The 22,099-nt window shown below is 40.0% G+C and overlaps 1 long non-coding RNA gene across 1 annotated transcript; it reads right to left on the minus strand.

The window, feature by feature from the left end:
- Positions 1-642: 642 nt before the first annotated feature.
- On the minus strand, positions 643-12,873 carry LOC139553174 (uncharacterized). Its single transcript, XR_011670611.1, has 4 exons — positions 12,720-12,873; positions 11,810-11,940; positions 2,621-2,696; positions 643-2,484 (listed from the first exon to the last, which is right to left on the minus strand). It is a non-coding gene; the product is annotated as an uncharacterized lncRNA (long non-coding RNA).
- Between the last annotated feature and the right edge of the window lie 9,226 nt (positions 12,874-22,099).

Raw genomic sequence — 22,099 nt, forward strand, 5'->3', positions numbered from 1 at the left:
ACCATCAGACTTTGCTCTATTAATAGGTGATCCTATCAGGGCAGTCCTGATAATTAGTGACAGGTGTGTGATTGCATGAGAGTCAACAGGTGAAATCCACTTGCTTGATCAAGTCCGTCTCAGCAGTATTCTGCTCCACTCGGAGGGATTTTGTACAGCCGTCCCTAATGTGTGTTGCACATTTCTAATTGGTAAAAGCTCAATGCAGTCGTTTACTTTACTGACTAATCTAATGGCTAAAGTGACCCGTTCTGTGGCTTTCTGGTGTGCGACCCTGGTGGGCGTTTACAGTGATAAGCTGGCATATGTGGGCCGCCTCCTCATGTTAGGACCACTTGTTGGTCAGGAGCGGTATAGGCATGGCAGAGTAAGCCACTTGGGCAGGCTCAGGTGAGACCCCTTGAATGGGTACATGGAAGGCCACCTCTTGGACTGGCTCGCGTAGCATCTCATGACCTACCATGTACCCAATCTGGGTCTCCAATGGGAGAAGCCAATGTCTTGACCATTAAACCAAGATGGCCAATGCAGTGTTTCTTTTCTATTATACATTTCTCTCAATCTCATAATATTGACTGTTCAATTAACAAACGTTTAAAAATGTTAGTTATTCGCATATACAAAATTCTGCTCAGATTGAGCTGTAATTCTATATTTTTTTAATGTAAAAAGCATTACAAGAATATTGACATCTTGATTTTTTTCAAAGTAATGGATAGCAAAATCTGGTAAATTGATAAAGCACACTTTTTTATCAATGTCAATTTGTTTTGACATGGCATTGTAATTTTTAGCTGTATAGATAATGTATTTTTGATGTTTTCTGGGTGTTTTTAATACTTACAGACCATACAATTAAAGTATCTGTTTACATTTTTTCCAATAGCAAACGTTCATACATTTTCAAATAGATTAAAATTCCTTTTCGGCTTGTGTGTTAAATGTAACAAAAAACCAATGGACAGCTAACAATAACAGAAGCAAAAAATAGCTAGTTAGGACAAAATGGAAGGCTAACTATCGCCTATTAGTAAGCTAGCTAGCAGTTAGCAAATAGCATGCGACAATTAGATACAAATGTCATAAAAAGTAGCATTCTAAAATATATATCATGAGCATGGTTCATATGTACACATGTAAATACACTCAATATGAGCCCTCATTTGTATAAAAAATAATAATAAAAAAACATTTGAGAGCCAAAACATTTATAATGGAAAATATTAAATCTTCCAAAATGCCATCTTGTTCTAATTGACTTGCATACAAAAGTGAGCTAGCTAGCTAGCTACACAATCTCAAAAGTTTTTCACTCAATAAAAATAATTAAAGTAACTGTCCTGTGAAAATCTAACATTTAGAAGTTAATACTCTGTTAACTCATACCCAAATAATGTTGTTGACTCATCTGTATGTGTGGTCAAAGCATAAATTGGAGAAAAAACATAAAAAACCCCACCTCAAACTTGTATCAAAAACAGACCATTTTAAAAATGGTTGCTATTTCCTAATATAGTATGATGTCATGAGGAGGATGAGCTGGCCAATCAGAGGTCTAGAGGAGGATAAGGATTTTTTTTTTGAAAGGATAAAATGTCACTTATATTGTAAGTAATTATAGGTCATTTTTCATAGAACGTGAGTTGGCTTGATATAGGTTGAGTTCAATAACTACAGGCAGATGTAGTTGGGGCTCCCGAGTGGCACATTGGTCTAAGGTACTGCATCTCAGTGCCAGAGGCATCACTACAGACCCTAGTTTGATTCCAGGCTGTATCGCAACCGACCGTGATTGGGAGTCCCAAAGGGCGACGAACAATTGGCCCAGCGTCGTCCGGGTTAGGGTTTGGCCGGGGTAGGCCGTCATTGTAAAAAATTATTTGTTCTTAACTGACTTGCCTAGTTAAATAAAAAATTAAGATGTATGGTGAGATGCCAGAGGAAGCTTTGAATAGGTCAGTATCCTACAGAGTAATATGAGAAGAATGCAGTTGTGTAATTTATCTAGATATTCTAAAGTAAGTGTTTTGATAACTTTCAAATGTAATAACAGGTCCGTGCAGAATAAACAACACTTTACATAATACCATAGAAGCAGTTTTCAGCTAATATAACAATGTCCACCTTTCATTGTCATTCCCAGCAGATACAAATACTGTGTCTATCTGCATTTTGTGTGGTGGTAATGGGGCCACCTTGGCAAACATGTCAGAGTGGTCATACCTTCCTGTGTTGTGTCCCGTATACAACAGGAGTTCCCTGATCCTTGTGCAGAATACACAGGGTTTCTCCCTCCCAATATTGACCGATACCATTCAATTCAATAATCAGTTCAATAATTGAAGTAAAAGTTGTGTCTAGTAAAATTGTCATGCCGAGTGGCAGGTCTCTCTCCATTTAGAGACATCAGTATCAAGCCCGTCTGTCAGTCTGGACTTCACACATCATCTTGCAAGTCTCCACGTGCTGGCTCCAATAATGTTTCTGTGAACCATACACACATAGTCACTGTTCTATTACCAATGGCAGTAAGGATAGATGATATCTGACACACAAACAGGTACTATGTGGAAGTTTGAAATACTGGGCATTTCTGCTGTCCTGTATTATTAGTAATTACCTTTAGTCCTACATTGTGGATGTGTTAAGTGCCTATCTCTCGATCAAGTCTCCAAGTGCTGGGTCCATAGATGCATCTGTGAACACATACAGTACACAGTCACTGTTCTATTACCAGTGGCAGGTAGGATAGGTGTAGTCTCACGTTGCCATACCTCCAAAATCACATCGTTGTCACGCCTCCCTTGGGGGTCTGGAGGATTTTGTATTGCAAAAATGGTTTGAAAGGTCGGCTGCCATTGATAACCCTCACCCCACAACCCCGGGAGGTTGGTGGCACGTTATTGGGGAGAACGGGCTCTTTCTAATGACTGGAGCGGAATCGGTGGAATGGTAAAAAATGCCTCAAACGCATGGTTTCCAGGTGTTTGATGCCATTCCATTTGCGCCGTTCCGGACATTATTATGAGCCGTTCACCCCTCAGCAGCCTCCTGTGCCCCACACGCCCGTTGAAGGGGGTGGCACATGTTATGTTAGTCACTTTTCCGACCAGGTAGGACACATTATGTAGAAAGTTGTTCCATATGCTAGCTAGTTTGCAACTTTGCAGAAAATTGATGTTTCAGCATGATCATGCACGGCACCATGTCCCAAGCGTCTGTACACAATTCCTGGAAACTGAAAATGTCCCAGTTCTTCCATGGCTTGCATACTCACCTGACATGTCACAATTTGAGAATGTTTGGGATGCTTTGGATCGACGTGTACGACAGCGTGTTCCAGTTCCCGCCAATATCAAGCTACTTCACACAATCTTTGAAGAGGAGTGGGACAGCATTCCACAGGCCACAATCGAAAGTCTGATCAACTCTATACAAAGGAGAGGTGTCAAGCTGCATGAGGCTAATGGTGGTCACACCATTAGTTTTCTAATCCACACCCTTACCTTTTTTTAAGGTATCCGTAACCAACAGATGCATATCTGTATTACCAGTCATGAGAAATCCATAGATTAGGGCCTAATTAATTTATGTCAATTGACTTATTTCCTTACATGAACTGTAACTCAGTAAAATAGAATTGCATTCGGAAAGGATTCAGACCCCTTGACTTTTTCCAAATGTTGTTACGTCACAGCCTTAGTCTAAAATTGATTAAATAAAAATGTTCCTCATCAATCTCCACACAATACCCCATAATGACAAAGCGAAAACTGTTTTTTAGAAATGTTTGTACATTTATTACAAAGAAAAAACAGAAATACCTTATTTACCTAAGTATTCAGACCCTTTGCTATGAGACTCGAAATTGAGCTCAGGTGCATCCTGTTTTACACCTATATTATTTTACTATACATAACTTTAACCCATTATTCTATACATAACTTTAACCCATTGTATAAGAGATATAGATCTTGATGGGCTTACACAAGCCTCAGATCAGTTTAAGAATATCTGTCTTGACTAGGGCTGTGGCGGTCATTACATTTTGTCAGCCGGTGATTGTCATGCAAAAAACTGCCGGTCTCACGGTAATTGACCTTTAATTAACATATTTAGCATCTCCTGGCTTCCACGCATAGCCTACAAGCCACTGATGCAGACCTTTGGAACATCTACATTTTAAAAAGTCTAATAAATCCATTTAATATAGCCTACACCAGGGGTTCCCAAACTTTTTCACTCTGGGCCCCCCTTCCAGCTCATCTATAATTTAGCCCAAACAACTACCTCTTCCCCTACTGTATTTATTTATTTTGCTCCTTTGCACCTCACCCCACTACACTCATTTAGCGTAGCCCACAGCCAACATATGAATTACCCTTTGCACAACGTTCGGCGCAGGTGTATGGCGAACCATTTACCAACACATGTGCCGAACTTTGTGTAACAGGTAATTAATATGTTTACCCAAGTAGTTAGATGGTTTGTCATTAAATGTAATTTTTTATTTTTTTCCCCCCTTTATTTAACCAGGTAGGCAAGTTGAGAACAAGTTCTCATTTACAATTGCGACCTGGCCAAGATAAAGCAAAGCAGTTCGACACATACAATAACACAGAGTTACACATGGAGTAAAACAAACATACAGTCAATAATACAGTAGAAAAATAAGTCTATATACAATGAGAGCAAATGAGGTGAGATAAGGGTGGTAAAGGCAAAAAAAGGCCATGGTGGCGAAGAAAATACAATATAGCAAGTAAAACACTGGAATGGTAGATTTGCAGTGGAAGAATGTGCAAAGTAGAAATAGAAATAATGGGGTGCAAAGGAGCAAAATAAATTGATAAGAAATCGAGCGATGGCCATCGACAAACTGGCTAGTTAGCTGATTGGCGGCTATTTAGTCACTTGAGAAATAGGTGCACTGCCTCGGTTAAACAGGCTAAAACAAACTACTTCCTTAGCGCTATTAGTGATCACTCTAAATTATGGAAAACCGTTTGTTCATTCACTGAAGCTGGTGTAATTTCTCTACTTCCCTGCAAGTCATTTTAGACTGCATCATTACTGAAAAAGGTCAGATTTGTATTGTTTTTAATCCGCATTTTATCACAGCTGGTTTCCTGTTTGAAAGAAATTGTAGTCATACTGCTCTTGGCCAGTCAGCTGACTGTTCTTCCCACATACAGCCTCTAGTTGCCTCTCAGCAAGAAACTAAAAATTGTCACTCAAACAGAAGAGGGAACTAACAAAAAGTCACTAACTAAAACGAAGCAGGTGGGGTTTTGTAGGGGTTCTGAAAGACACTCATGAGGGTGGTCACTGAAAGTTGACTAGCAACAACTGGGCCCTAAAAGACATAAGCACCCACTAGATTTGCCCAATAAGAGGCAAACTAAATAAAAACCACACCAAACTTAAAGACAGGAAGCAAACCAAAAAGTGGAGCAAATGAAAACAGGGAAGATCAGTTAAGGGATTGGTTTAAAAAAAAATCAAAATAGGGTGAAACCAACTCAAATGTGTTAACCTTCCATATCTCTCAAGCCATCTGGAGCATTGGGCCAGCCGCTCTTAAATATTAACTATGCTGGCAGGTTCACCTTCTGAGATGACAAGCCAGCACAAGTGTAACACATACTGACTAACGAGGTGACACCAATCGGTGTGCCCAACGTGCTAACGTCCAAACTCTAAATATAAATGGAAAAACCAAAGCCTGTAACACCTTCCCCCTTAAGACAACAAATATATTCATTTCTTTCCAAAAAGCTAATTTACGCACAACCAACTCTGTGGGCTCTATGCAGGCAGTGGAGTTCTTCCACATAATCTTGACAAACCATTTCTTTATGGACCTCGCTTTGTGCACGGGGGCATTGTCATGGTGAAACAGGAAAGGGCCTTCACCAATCTGTTGCGGGGGCATTGTCATGGTGAAACAGGAAAGGGCCTTCACCAATCTGTTGCCACAAAGTTGGAAGCACAGAATCGTCTAGAATGTCATTGTATTCGGTTGTGTTAAGATTTCCCTTCATTGGAACTAAGGAGCCTGAACCATGAAAAACAGCCCCAGATCATTATTCCTCATGCACCAAACTTTCCAGTTGGCACTATGCATTAGGGAAGGTAGCGTTCTCTTGGCATCTGCCAAATCCAGATTCGTCTGTCGGACTGCCAGATGGTGAAGCGTGATTCATCACTCCAGGAACACGTTTCCACTGCTCCGGAGTCTAATGGTGGCAAGCTTTACACCACACCAGCCGGCGCTTGGTATTGCGTATGGTGATCTCAGGCTTGTGTGCGGCTGCTCGGCCAAGGAAACCCATTTCGTGAAGCTCCCGATGAACAGTTCTTGTGCTGACTTTATTTCCAGAGGCAGTTTGTAACTCGGTAGTGATTTATTGCAACCGAGGACATATTATTTTAACGCGCGTCAGCACTCGGCGGTCCCGTTCTGTGAGCTTGTATGGCGGCTGAGCCACTTCACAAGAACAGCATTTACAGTTGACCGGGGCAGCTTTAGCAGGGCAGAAATTTGACGAACTGACTTGTTGAAAAGGTGGCAATCAATGACAGTGCCACTTTGAAAGTCACTGAGCTCTTCAGTACAGGCCATTCATCTGCCAATGTTTGTCTATGGAGATTGCATGGCGGTGTGTTGGATTTTATACACCTGTCAGCAATGGGTGTAGCTGAAATAGCTGAGTCCACTAATTTGAAGGGGCGTCCACTTACTTATGAATGTAGGGAATCTAATTTCAGGTGTTTCTTTTACACCTGCTATGTTAGCTTAATCTATGGGTAACTGGGTTGATGTGTTATGCTCAACCCGCTCAGTTTTCCTCCACAAAAGTCCAGAAAATTGCCAAAAACAGTAGAACCGGCTCATCTGCTTTTACACTATGATTTGACTATTATATGTTCACTGTTTCTTTTGAAACAAAAAAAAAGGAATAGTTTTACCATATTAAAATAAGAGTTCAGTTAACAGTGTTGACCTTAAAATGAGGGACAAACATAAATGAATCACTGATGAAATAAATAATAATCTTCAGAGATGATTTTGTCAAAGCAACAAAATAGCTAAGGCATACGATGATGTTGAAAAGTGTGAGAATTTTTGGGGGTTAAACTCCCTAGAAGTCACAGAGGATTCACCAAGGGACATGTCAACATTTCTACTTAGAAGGCATTCTTTTTGTGGAACGACCCACATGCGTCTCTAACTGTGTTGTGTTGCTTGTTCCCATCACCCAGCATGGACTCCTCTAACTGAAGTTACAGTCAGGCAACAAAACGGCTGTGTTTGTCCAAGACATAGCGTAAGTGCATTCACGTGCACGCCCCACAGAAACAGGACACGCGTGCACACACAAACACACCGAGCACCCCACCGCCCCATTAGTTATGTAGCATAGGGTCAGAGGGATTATCCCTTACCCTATCTCTGACCCTGTGAAAACCACTAGGTCTATTTATAGTCCAGGAGTAATAATAGTCATTGTTGGATTTATTGATTACTTATGGGTGATTTATGGATGGGATGGAAGCCTCCTGACCTGACAATGACAAGTACAGTTGTTAGGAGCTGCTTCGACCCATTCCCTAATTAAGGTTTTTGGGTCATGGTGGAAATGTCAGGGTTGCGACACTGACGAGGTCAGGGTTGTTTTCCAACTGACTCTGAGGTGGAACTCTACTGGGCACGTGCAGAAGTTTGACCCTGAAGTGGCATCCTCCAAAGCCAAGAGAGACTTTAGTTAAACGTCCATCAGAACAGATAACATAACAGCTAAGATCAAATCTATGGTGGGAAATTATTTAGGGGGCTGTAAATGTTTTTAAGCCCTAGTTGAACCACTCCTCCCAAAACCAATGTGTTCAATGTGTAAACGGATGTTTTTCAACTGTAGTGCTTTGTGTTTTATATCTAAATGTGTACAACTTTGTGCTGCTTTTTGGGTAGGTCTCTCTTGCAAAATATATTTTTTAACTCAATGGGGTCGATTCAGACTTTGGAAATGTATGCCTTATTTACGTGTTTTGATTTAAGCTGCCAAAAAACCCTCCTACTTGTTGGCCAACAGATTTTCTCATGGAGTTTTCATTCGGTAGGGTTTTCAGTACAATTATCTAAACTTTTCTCGACAGAGTCACGAGAATATACTGAGAGAATGGGTTCTAAGTATTAGGGATCAATGAAGAAAGCCATCCAAATGTGCCTTTGTCTCTGTTTAGTAGATTAAAAAATACTCTGATTTATAGATTATTTACGGTTATGGAAGTATTTATGAATCTACCTAATTCATAAAAAAGAAAACAAGTTTGGAAAGCCTTTATGCACAACATTTTGGCGAATCCAAAATACAGATTCATCCTGAAAGTTGCCATATTCAGTAGTTTAATCCATGAAATATTAGAAGGGGAGAAAAGTATACAATAGTAGTTGAACATTAGTCATATAAATCTACCTCATTCTTCACTGATTATGAAACTGTGATGACAACGGTCCAGTCGTGAACAGTATGCCAAGCTCCAGGTTTAAACTGCCCCGTTTGGTCTGTGTTGCATAATGATTCAAATAGGCTACATGTCCCCCCAAAAATGTCCAACTTTTAATGAAATATTATCCCCCATTGCTAGCGACCCTCCGCAAAAACCATGTAGCAGTGCATTCGGAAAGTTTTCAGACCCCTTGACTTTTTCCAAATGTTGTTACGTTACAACCTTATTCTAAAATGGATGAAATTACTTTTTTCCCTCATCAATCTACACGCAATACCCCATAATGACAAAGAGAAAACAGGTTTTTAGAAAGTTTATAGAAATACCTTACTTAGTTAAGTATTCAGACCCTTTGCTATGAGACTTGAAATCGAGCTCTATTGATCATCTTTGAGATGTTTCTACAACTTGATTGGAGTCCACCTGTGGTCAATTCAATTGATTGGACATGATTTGGAAAGGCACACACCTGTCAGTTGACAGTGTATGTCAGAGCAAACATCAAGCCATGTAGTCAGTGGCGGAACTAGAGTTTTATACGTGGGGTTGCCAAGGCTACTTCAGGGGGTACATAGACCATGACAGAAAATGAGTGTGTAACCTTAACCTGGCATCCAAGGAGCATGAATGAATCCGAGGATTTCTGATTAGAGGTAGAAGTGATAATTCACTTAACCCGGAGTTCTTCAATGTGACAGATAGTGTAGTCCAAAAGGGTTACTTCACTAGAATTCTTTAACATACTATGAAGTCAGTGTCTCTACCTCAGAACTGCAGCTTAATTTCTTTCTCTCTCTCACACACACACACACACACACACACACACACACACACACACACACACACACACACACACACACACACACACACACACACACACAGTACTGTACTCACATACTGGAGAGACTTGGGTCACTCTGTTTTCATGAATATATCATCTGGATCTATAAGTGTGGAACATCCAAAATATTTTCAGAAAATAAAGCTCAAGCACCAAGGAGATAAGATAGCATTTGTGTGTTACATAATTTGCATAGTTTATTTACAAAAAAGTAAATTTACAAAAAAACACTGCAATTTGACATACCAGGTATCAAGCAGAAATGGACTTGAAAAATAAAAAAATATATAAAAATAATGCCCATCAATATTACAAACTAACAGTATCATATTTATGCTCATATATATTATGTTAACGTTTTGGAATTGGCCTAATCAAGACCAAATTAAATCTGTGTGACATGATACCCTTTGGATTTATCATTTTAGAATGTCAGTGTACTAGCTAGTACACAGTGCAGGTTTTAATCATGACCAGAGGGACTGCCTAAATGCCAAATTATCCTAGGTAGCTTTAAAACAGCATAATTCTGCGGTTCTGGTGAGAACTGGCTAAATGTTTCACAACTCATCCATGTTGAGGGAGAGTGCCCTCCTTGACTCAACACTGAGAATTCTGAGGTGACTTAACCTGTCATCAACCATTGTTGTCCTAAGGTGGGTTTTTATCTGTTTTAAAGCTGAGAAGCTTCTCTCGCAAGAAGCACTGCTGACTGGTGTAACAACAGAAATCTTACAAAGTCGAAATAGCTCATGGAGACCTCTTTATAAGGTTCTAGAAACACAACAAAGTCAAGGAGAGTAGACGGTCTGACCCTTCCACTTTTCTCTGTCCTACCAAGAAGCCGCTTGGTTTGATGAACCTCATGTTTGAGGTCCTCTAAATCTGACTCAAAAGTCTGAGCAAAGGCAAACAGAGGCTCCTCATTCAAGAATGTTGTACTCTTTGGGTTGAGAGACTGGACCCCTTGCATTATCTCGCAATTCTTCTTTGAAAAGCGCCTCTGCAGCTCAGCTGTGAGATTGTCAAGCACCTGATAAAAGATAGCTCTTTGGAAGCTCTCACCATCACTTTGGTCACTATTTTTCTGTCCTACAGTGCTCATCATCAATGAGTCATGAAATCTTAAGCTTGTTTTAGGCTGTCTTTTACACACTGTTTGTACACCTATTTTGCAGTGCTCTGCAATCTCTTCAACCTCTTTCCATAGTTCTCCAAAGTAACCCTCACTTCTGTAGTCCTGTAATGTGTCTGTAAGGGCACCTACTAGATCCACAGCCCTTGCTAGGTCAAGAGAGCTTGATTGGAGCATGTCAGAAAGACATTTGGCATCACCAAGCACTTTACAAAAGGTAACCAAAAGCCTTATGAAATGTAAATCTATCTGAGAAAGAAGGCCCCTTTCCTCCACTGATCCATTACCACTATTTTCAAGTGTGATATCCTGTAGCACTCTCAGAACTGCTGGAAGCCTGTCCCTCAGATTACGGCATGCCATGTATCTGCATGCCCACCTTACATCTGTAAGTCTCTGTAGTTTCCTGGGCTGCTGCTGTGGATACAGCTCTTTCTGAACTGCAAGCCACTTGAGATGAACATACGAATCAGATACAACGTTATCAAGCTTCTGCAGGAGAGCAAAACAGTTAACTGCCTCAGGCACTGATTTTACAGCATCAACAAGAACCAAATTCAAACAATGTGCATTACAGTGCACATAAAATGCAAATCTTGCACTGTTTTTAATCCGTGCAGACACACCCGAATGCTTTCCGCTCGTGACGGATGCACCGTCATAGCCTTGCCCCACAAGATTATTTCTGTAGTCCAGACCATATTTTTCAAGGCAATCAACTATCATTTTTGTGAGACCTGCTGCATCTAAGCTTTCAGCTGACTGAAAGTGTAAAAAGCTTTCGTGGATGGTCCCGTTGTAATAGTACCTCACAACTAAAGACATTTGTTATTTTTTTGTAAATCTTTGGTTTCATCTGCAATTACACTAAAAACTTCACTTTCTTTTTCAGCTAAGCCCTCAAGAACTTCATTCTGGATTTGGTGGCTTGTGTACTTAGCATCGCCACATCCATTCCTCCTTTTCTCTATGAGAGGGCCATGCTTTGCTATTTCTTCTAAGATTGTCGAAAAATGACCATTGTTGTGAGAGTCATCAGACATTTAATAGGAGCATTTTAATGTAAGTACAGTTTTCCTCCACTTTCTTTTTCCGGTCCTCATTTATGACATCTAACATTGATGAGTTGCTGTCAATTGCCTTTTTATGCTGATTCCAAGTATACATAGCATTGATACGATGCTCTGCCTTCGAATGGAGCTTAAACCCAGAATCTTTAAACAGCGCCTTTTTCCAGTTACAAAGACCTGACTGTGATGTGAAGGCATATTCAGGTGTATCGGGCAGAGAAAAATGCCTACAGGCGAATCTTGACTTACAGACTTTTCAAGCCATGAATTGTTCTTATACCAGGAGCTGTTGAAAGCCCTTTTCCTAGTACCATGCTGAGTTCTGGGAAATGTTTTCAAACACGGCTGTACAGGACCCTCTTCTCTGGATCTTGAAATGTCTGAAATACACGTTAAATAATGTGTTATATCTCTATGGAAATGTATAATTACGGGATCCACAAGATTAGGTACTAACAGCTGCAAACTAAAATGTGTAGTTTAAAGTATAGGCCTGGCCAACCATTGGGTCCTGATATCTCTCCCTTTCTTTTCATGTTTAATTGACCCTATGCAAAAATAAGACCGTCTATGGTTACATCTAAGCATCCAATTACCCACATTTTAGTCAAATCTCAATCTTAATTACAAATCCCCATCATCATAACCTTACCTTAAAATCAACTACCAGCCTAAGTTACAAGTTAGATCATGGCTAGCCCTACTCTGCAGTAAGGAACTTAGCTAGCTATCATTTCTTACACCTTTACGATAGCAAACAGGCTATCTGCAAATTGTGGTAATCTTTTGAGTAACGTTAACAGATTGATAATAACAATTGTTCGTTTTGAGTTCAAGTACGAAAATCTAACTGAGTTAATGGACTTCAAATAGCTGAATGTTAACTTGCTGAACACTGACAGCTGTAGCCTACTACTTACCCCACATTAGCTAAACATTCGTATACTGTAACTTACGACACTGCACTGTATGTGTATGTGCACTGTATTTAGCCTAACAGATGTAAACATAATGTTAGGCTAAATTGGGAACCGATCTCTCTTATCTGACTTACTGTCTGTTAATGGAGCCAAAGGTCTAATGTTAACTTACACAGCGACTCAACTTTCATAACAGTTGTTCAGGAAACCTAAACCCGATGCTAAACCTTAAAACCTACTTCAAATATGATGCTTTGCGAAAAGAGCTTGTGGAGCTGTGGAGATATTCTCTCTTCTTCTTCTGTATGTTCCTCTTATTCTTATGTATCTCGCAACCAATGTTAATATTCTCTCTTCCTCGATTTGAAAAATGCGCCGCTGAATGTCAAAATAAATGCTTCTTTCAACAAGAGGTGAAATGACATGTCAATCAGCATCAAACTGCCAGTAGCGAATTACATTTTGGGGTGGCACCCGGGGTGGCCAATCAGATGTCAGGGGTGGCCAGTGCCACCCCGGACACCCCTCTGGCTCTGCCCCTGCATGAGGTTGAAGGAATTGTCCTAGAGCTCCAAGCAAGGATTGTGTTGAGGCACAGAAGACTTGAGGCTGTAATCACTGCCAAATGTGCTTCAACAAAGTACTGAGTAAAAGGACTGAAAACGTATGTAAATGTGATATTTCCATTTTTTATTTGTAATACATTTGCAAAAATAAAAAAATATTTGTCATTATGGGGTATTGTCTGTAGATTGATGAGGGAAAAAACACAATTTAATCTATTTTAGAATAAGGCTGTAACATAACAATGTGGAAAAAGTCAAGGGGTCTGAATACTTTCCGAATGCACTGTAGACGTGACAGAATTTATAAAGGAAACAAATAAAGGTAGGCTAAATCGAACAATGTAATGATAAGAAATGTAGGGTAGGCCTACCAACTGAAGGGAACTACCCCTAAATTGGCAGTTAAATAGGTGTGGTTATTACTTATGGACACTACCGATAGTGGCTAATAATATTTAACAATTATTTAAAAATAGGAAATTGTAGGCAACAGCTAAAGTCTGAGAATATGAATAAAACATTGTAGGGCACACAAAGGACACATTTGGCACAACTGTCATTCTGCTCGGCTTTGCCTTGCTTCTTACGTCTCCAAGATTCATCTCTGAAAGTTATGAGGCCATACAATTTCAGTTCTGCATAATGGCACAGCATTTCATACTTCACTGTGGACAAAGGGCATGAATACCTGTCATGTTGTAGGGATTTAAAAAAATATATATATATTTACTTTTCTGCTCTTTTGCACACCAATATCTCTACTTGCTCATGATCATCTGATGATTTATCACTCCAGTGTTAATCTGCTAAATTGTAATTATTCGCTCCTATGGCCTATTTATTGCCTACCTCATGCCTTTTGCACACAATGTATATAGACTCATTTTGTTTTTTCCTACTGTGTTATTGACTTGTTTATTGTTTACTCCATGTGTAACTCTGTGTTGTTGTCTGTTCACACTGCTATGCTTTATCTTGGCCAGGTCGCAGTTGTAAATGAGAACTTGTTCTCAACTAGCCTACCTGGTTAAATAAAGGTGAAATAAAAAATTTAATAAAAAATGTTGATATGCTTTTCAATTTGCAGCCATATTTGTCTCCAGCGATCATAAGGTAAAATATATCTAAAGCAATTCTAATTTATATTTACAATCCCTTTATCCAAACGGATTACTTATTAACCTAGCTCTTATCAATAGCTCTTATCAATGTTTTTATTACAGTGCATGAGAATAGTAGTATTACTATCGGGGGGAAAATAAAGTACCCTAGATGTCTTGAATAAATAAATAACAGGTCTACTGGACTGTTTTTTTGTTGTTGTCAGACCTTGGTTAGGGTCTGATTTCCATATCTTCTACCCGCTAACCCATGCTTACACCGATGAAATGCTTTTGAATCTGTGAGGAAGTGAATGAGTGCACACTTTGAGGAGAAGGGAGAGAATAAGAAATCGGTAGTCATTTTTTCCCCTACATTTTAGCATGGTCATCAAGTGACTACACATTTTATTTATTTATTATTAACCCTTATTTTACCAGGTTGACTGAGAACACAGTCTCATTTACAGCAACGACCTGGGGAATAGTTACAGGGGAGAGGAGGGGGGATCAATGAGCCAATTGGAAGCTACATTCCCCTTTCTGACAATACAGATACAGTGAGTATTCAGACCCCTTGACTTTTTGCACATTTTGTTACGCTACAGCCTCATTCTAAAATGGATGAAATTGCTTTTTTCTCTCTCATCAATCTACACACAATACCCCATAATGACAAAGCAAAAACAGGTTTTTAGAAATTATTACTGAAATATCAAATTTACATAACTATTCAGACCTTTTACTCAGTACTTTGTTGAAGAACCTTTGGCAACGATTACAGCCTCGAGTCTTCTTGGGTATGACTCTACAAGCTTGGCACACCTCTATTTGTGGAGTTTCTCCCCATTCTTCTCTGCAGATCCTCTCAAGCTCTGTCAGTTATGATGGGGAATGTTGCTGCACAGCTATTTTCATGTCTCTCCAGAGATGTTAGATCGGGTTCAAGTCTGGGCTCTGGCTGGGCTACTCAAGGACATTCAGAGACTTGTCTCGAAGCCACTCCTGCGTTGTGTTGGCTGTGTGCTTAGGGTCATTGTCCTGTTGGAAGTTGAACCTTCGCCCCAGTCTGAGGTCCCGAGCGCTCTGGAGCACGTTTTCATCAAGGATCTCTGTACTTTTCTCCGTTATTGGTAGACTGCTGGAGAGAGGGTTGTCCTTCTGGAAGGTTCTTCCATCTCCACAGAGGAACTCTAGAGCTCTGCCAGAGTGAACATTGGGTTCTTGGTCACCTCCCTGACCAAGGCCCTTCTCCCCGATTGCTCAGTTTGGCCAGGAGGCCAGCTCTAGGAAAAATCTTGGTGGTTCCAAACTTCCTCAATTTAAGAATGATGGAGGCCACTGTGTTCTTGGGGACCTTCAATGATGCAGAATTTTTTTGGTACCCTTCCCCAGATCTGTGCCTCAACACAATCCTGTCTCGGATCCCTACGGACAATTCCTTCAACCTCATAGCTTGTTTTTTTTTGCTCTGACATGCATGTCAACTGACAGGTGTGTGCCTTTTCAAAGCATGTCCTATCAATTGAATTTACCACAGGTGGACTTCAATCAAGTTGTTGAAACATCTCAAGGATGATCAATGGAAACAGGATGCACCTGAGCTCAATTTCGAGTTTAATAGCAAAGGGTCGGGAATACTTATGTAAATGTGATATTTAATTTTTGGATTTTTAGTATGTTTGCAAAAATGTTAGTATGTTTGCAAAAAATCAAGGGGTCTGAGTACTTTCTGAATGCACTGTACATTCTACAGACCCTACTGAGTATTCACTACATTACTTTTACTGCAGCACCCAGAGTAGTACTTGCTGTAAGTCAATATGTATTCCATATATAGGGATTTGCATTGGGGGCATTTATTTGACCTTGGAACATGTTTAAAAACAGAAATGTAATGCAAATGTCTCTTAAATATGAGAAATATTAATCATTGTTAATGTTTAGACATTTATTTTTCATATCATGAAAATGATTGACACTTTTTTAGTATTACATGGGGGACTTTTATTTGGAACATTTCAGAAATTCCATGACCCGGAAGTACTTTTTTAGTGTTGCTGACTAGATCAAATCAAAATGTTATTTTATTTGTCACATGCGCCGAGTACTACAGGTGTAGACCTTACAGTGAAATGCTTACTTACAAGCCCTTAACCAATGCAGGTTTAAAAAAAAAAAAAGGGTTAAAGTATTTACTAAAATAAGCTGAAGTAAAAGATAAATAAATGTAAAAGTTTCCCATCTTCACATTTAGAGTTTCTGGCGCAGCATAGAAATGCCCTTATCCAGATGGTGTGACAAATGCATTTCCTAACAGACCTGCTAACTTTCTTTGTTGTTACTTTTAAGGTTGGAACCAACATGTAGTACCTCCAGCAGGAAGAGAGACAATAACCATTCGTCCACCAGCTCAGGGACAAGCTACACTATTCAGAGCCCTGTGTAATGTTCAATGTAATTGCATGCTGGACTCTTTGAAACTTCATGTGTTTGTATTGTTTTAAAAATATACAAAAACAAGGAAGATTATGGTTTAAACATGTCTTTTAATGTTTATTTGTTTTAGCTGTTAGTGATAATTCCCTATGTGTTAATACATTGTGTTTACATCATTACAGTCTTTAATGTATGTGTTATCAATGACCAAAGGTCTCTGACTTTATAGTAAATACAGCATCACGGGTGTGCAGAGTTACGAACCGACTCGTAGCCCGTAACAAAAAGGAAGACAACACAGAGATAAATAAATAACAAACATATTTATTAAACAAAGTAAACTATATTCAAGTAACAATGGTGTGTGTAGTGTAAGTGAGTGGATGTGTGCATAGATGGTGATAAGGAGGGGTGTTGAGAGGTGCCAAAAGAGTCTCCTCGATGTATGGGGGAAAGGTGTATTTATCCCCGGGACACACCCGAGCCCAGGTGTGTCTGATTTCATTAACGACTCTCCTGGCTCCGCCCATAGACATCCTATGAAGGAAAACAAGAGCAAAGAGAAAGAATTCGGCAGACAGAGTGGGAGGGTCATCACAGCAGACCTGTGTGTGTGTGTGTGTGTGTGTGTGTGTGTGTGTGTGTGTGTGTGTAGCCTAGACACACACACACATATCCTATGTCCTTTACAATGGAATTAAAATCTGGGGTTGTAATTTATCTTCATAACAACACATAGCAAAATGAAGACACTTGGAAAAACAAACTGTAGTCAGGTTTATTGAGTCGCCTGACTCAGCTCAGACAGACTCAGCTCAGACAGCTGTAGGTAAATGTGGTAAATATGTTATTACCAGAGGCAGTGGAGAAAAAGAGTGCCACGTGCAATAATAACTCCATTCAAGCCCATCATAAAAGGCTTTATGCACAGTTGTTTTCTAACTGGTGATGTGCAAGTTAAATTGCATGTTAGATATAATATAAGATCAACCTTTTTCTAAGAAAATGACCTGCCTAAATTCAGACATCCGCATTCTCAACCAATGTTCAACATTTTCTTTGGGAGAAACTCCCCAAATACAGGTGTGCCAAGCTTGTAGAGTCATACCAAATCGCTGCCAAAGGTGCTTCAACAAAGTACTGAGTAAAGGGTCTGAATACTTATGCAAATGTGATATTTCCTTTTTTTATATATATACATTTGCTAACATTTCTAAAAACCTGTGTTTTCTTTGTTATTACGGGGTATTATATGTAGATTGATTATTATATGTAGATTGATTGTATTTTATGGAGTAAATCTGTAACGTAACAATATGTGGATAAAGTCAAGGGGTCAGAATATTTTCCGATTGCACTGTAAGTGTTATGATACACGGAAAGTGTTTTAAAACAGAATAGAAGTAGTCAAAATATGTTCTTCAATCTGAATATTGGTGTTTTTAAGAGAGTGTTGTGAAAACACTTTTTTTGGTTGTCGGTACATGTAAAAGGCAGCATCAAAACACACAAAATATATATATTTTTCAGACTGTGTCTCTCATACAATCAAATGGTTAAGAAATGCACATGGTTAATAGCATAAATATTGACAAGGGATAAGGGCCTATGGAGAATTCCTTTTGTGGAATTTTACCTTAATTTTTGCATTGCTTTATTTAGGCAGATTAGAAACAGGAAGGAGACAGGGAAGGAGTGAAAATGGGACAGGTGGAAGCAGTTATTGAACCCCCAACTTCTGGGGCAATAAGATGGTACATTACATTGGAATGTTACACACAACCACACAGCCACACTGTAAAAAAGAATATCGGGTGAATTGAAATTTACTCCAAAAAAAAAAAACAGCATTTCTGCAAGTTGTTTCAATGATTTGTTAATTTTATTTTGCCATTCATGGGAGAATAAATCCACCTTAAATATCTTTGGTTGGACTCTAAACGGATATCAAAACCAACCAGGCAAAATAATATTAAATGATGAGAAGACTCATTTCCTCAATGCTTACTGTAAAACCGCCAGTTACTGTTGGTGGGTTGAGCACTCTGCTCAACAATTCCTGCCAATGATCAGATTCATAAATCAACGAAAATGCTCCAGAAGAAGTGAACTAATTCTGCACTAGAAAGGACTTGAAACACCATTATAGTGATTAGAAGCTAAACAGAGAGGAAACGACGCCAAATGCAAAGGTATCGAATTATGCACGAAACAGTACTTGAAACACCCTAAATAATGTTTTCAACCTCTCCTGGTAGTACTCCCTGTCCCTGACAAGGTGTTGCACAACATTTCATTAAGTGGTGTTACAACACACGGTGTCAGGTTTAAAAACATCTCAGGGTGACGTGTTTCAATACTCAAGGAAAGTTAAGGTTTTGACTCCTTTGCGTTGGTGGCAGCTCAGTTGCCATTAGTTTTGGTGTTACAAAGCACTTCATTTTAACTGTGCAGTAGTACAATGCTGTTGGTATCCAACAGCACTTTTCTGAATTTGCTGGAAGCAATTTGACCCCACCATCAACCCAGAGAGCCCCATGCCTTTCCTCCCCTCTCTCCTCCTCTCCTACCTGTCCCCCTCTCTCCTCCTTTCCCCCTGTTGCCTCCTCTCTTCCCTTCCCACTGAGCACAGACGTCAAGTCAACATCTATTTCACGTTGGTTAAAAGTCGTGGAAACAACGTTGATTCAACCAGTGTGTGCCCAGTGGGTCTTCTCTGTTCACTCTGTCCCAGGTCTCTTAATGCGAAAGTGAAACGGCCGGTCGAACGGAGAGAGAGAGAGAGAGGGCTCGGCTCTGGTGCCATGTGGAAACGTCCGCCTGCGCGGATCTGCCCGTGAGCACCGACGGGCAAAGAAAGGGAATTAGAGAAAACGGTAAAAGGAGATATAACGTTCAACTAATCACGGAGAGAACGTCTGGTGAGAAGCGGAGAGCAGAGGGCATCGGATAGCGAAGAAGTAAGTGGCTCGCGTTCAGGTCTTTTAATGTGTACCAGACTGGTGTGTGTGTAGGTGCGCGCGTGTAAGTTACGTGTACGTGCTTGTGTGAGAGGATAAAGTCTGGGTGATGAACCATACTCTTATAGAGAGAGGACCGGCAACTGCCCGGTGTAGACCGTATAGGCTATTGAATGAAAGTGCTGAACGATTGTAGCCTATTATTGTTCAATCTGATGATGCAGATTCCCCTCCGGACGACAGAACTGGCAGCTGGTTCACTGTGGTGAGACAAACTTAGACCAGAGTTGAGTGAAAAGTAGTCACTGCACAAACTTACTGTTCCGTAGATAATACTATTAGTGATGATGTTTTGTTTGTAAAGTTCTGCAAATAATTTTTGCACTTTTTGAGTTTTGTTTGGTTCTGTTATTGGAGTTGTATGGTGGGATGTGAGTTCCCTTGTGCATTTAGACCATTGGTATACCATTTTTACACATACCTAAAAAAGTCTCAAATTGATTAGTAGTTCTTTCTTTCATTCGGAATTTTATTCAAGCAGCACCGCGTTATCCCGTACGTATGCCTAAGGACAGGTGGAGCGTACTGTTTACCGGCATATTTTAACCCCAGCCCTCAATCTGTGCAAACATGTATTAACTCGCTTATTCTGCACATTTAGAATATAATTTAAACAATAATAACGTTTGGCTGTATGTGGTTGAGATTGAATCGCCTGGATATGTCCTAGGTCAATGGGTTCCCTCTAGGGGGGTCCGGGGGATGCCCCCGGTGAGATTTGAAGGGAAAATACATCCAAAATATTCCTGATCATTTGGTAAATGTATCCCAACCACAACTGAAATACCAATAATTTGTGTATTACTTTAAACGGTTGGTCTAACTAACAGTTCACAAAGTAATTGAGCGTGGCAATTTGTTTGTAGAACGACTGTGAGAAATTCAGTTCTGGGGTGCGTTCAGTTCGATGGAACGCTTGCTGCGTTGCGTAATGGCTTGGTACTGAATTACACGTTTTCCACAAAAAGTTCTTCAACGTTCTTGAACAAACTTTGAGATAGCCTAAGTTTTCTCTGTTTGGTGTGTGTGACGGGTGTGGCTTGCAATGAGTGACGTATTTGAAGGGCAGCGGTGTATTTTGAACGCACAATCCAACCGCTCCCTGTTTTTAAACTGGTTGTTCAGAATAGCACTGTTTCTGTTTAACTGAACGTTGTGTTGCGTTTGTTTTGTACTGAACTTGGTGACTTTTCTACTCCAAAATGTATGAAAATAAAATTATGGTGACCATTCAAATATAATTTTTCCCTCCAGAAATGAGCCTAACAACATATTGGTTCATATTATCAGGCTGGTGTGTTATTTAGCAATAAGCATGATCAGTATTATCACCTATTATCACCTACCAAGTGATTCAGCATAGTGGCTGCAAATAAATAGGCTGAGTCATGCCCATCCCAAACTTTTTCAGTCATGGCCCCCTTTCACCATGGGGGAACATCCAATTTATTTTGTAAATCAAATATAAAGGTGGTTCTGGAAGTATTCTTAGGGTGAATATTAGGTTGCATAAACATGATGAGTGCTTTCCCCCCACAATGTTGGCCTTCACATTTGTTTTCTAAACATAAGTAAGGAGGATAGGTTGCTGCTGCTGATCCGTCTGTGAGACAGGCAGGCTGCCACTGACTGGGGAGAGAAACAGGCTTGCTTGAGCCTACTGCCTGAGGTTCAGAGAAACAGCCCTTGTCTAATTCTGTAGCCTACTAAAAAAACAGTTGTTTCAATGTTTATAATAGGTCCGTGCTATCCGGGATCCTTGGGACGTCCCTACCCATTGAAGTTTAAATGTAAAATGATCAAGGTACGGTTAGGGTTAGGTAAGGCAAGGGCTATGGTTATGGTTAAGGGTTGGGTAAGTGTAAGGGTTAAGGTTAGGGTTTAGGGTAGGGACATCCCAAGTATCCCGGATTGCGTTTATAATACTACCTAAATTGTCTTCGAAAATTGTGCCCAATATAACCGTTACCAATTATTACTAGTTTTTCGCGCTCATCACTTCACAATAGAAACCTTTTACATTCGAAAAATATCCTTTTCTATATCATTTTTATTCGTGCTAATGGATTTACCATGTTAAATGTGACTGTACTTCTGTAGTTGTTACAAGTTAGCTCTCAGAATGAAGAGTTTGTTAAGAAGAGAGAGGAGAGAGAGAGAAAGAGAGGAACTATTGCTCCATTCTTCTTACAAGTCTTGGACAACTTTTTATTACCCTTCACAAACCAAGGCCTCTGAGGACCGGGCCAAACCCCACACACACACACACACACACACACACACACACACACACACACACACACACACACACACACACACACACACACACACACACACACACACACACACACACACACACACACACACACACACACACACACACACACAAACTCCCAGTAAATGGGTGAAAGCAGCAGAATAGTAGATGTGTGTGTGTGATTTACGTTGCCACAGCAGTTTAAGAGCCCTGCTGCTCGCCGGACCATGTCTCACA

This window comes from Salvelinus alpinus, chromosome 25 (assembly GCF_045679555.1).
Source record: "Salvelinus alpinus chromosome 25, SLU_Salpinus.1, whole genome shotgun sequence".
In the NCBI taxonomy this organism is placed as follows: Eukaryota; Metazoa; Chordata; class Actinopteri; order Salmoniformes; family Salmonidae; genus Salvelinus; species Salvelinus alpinus.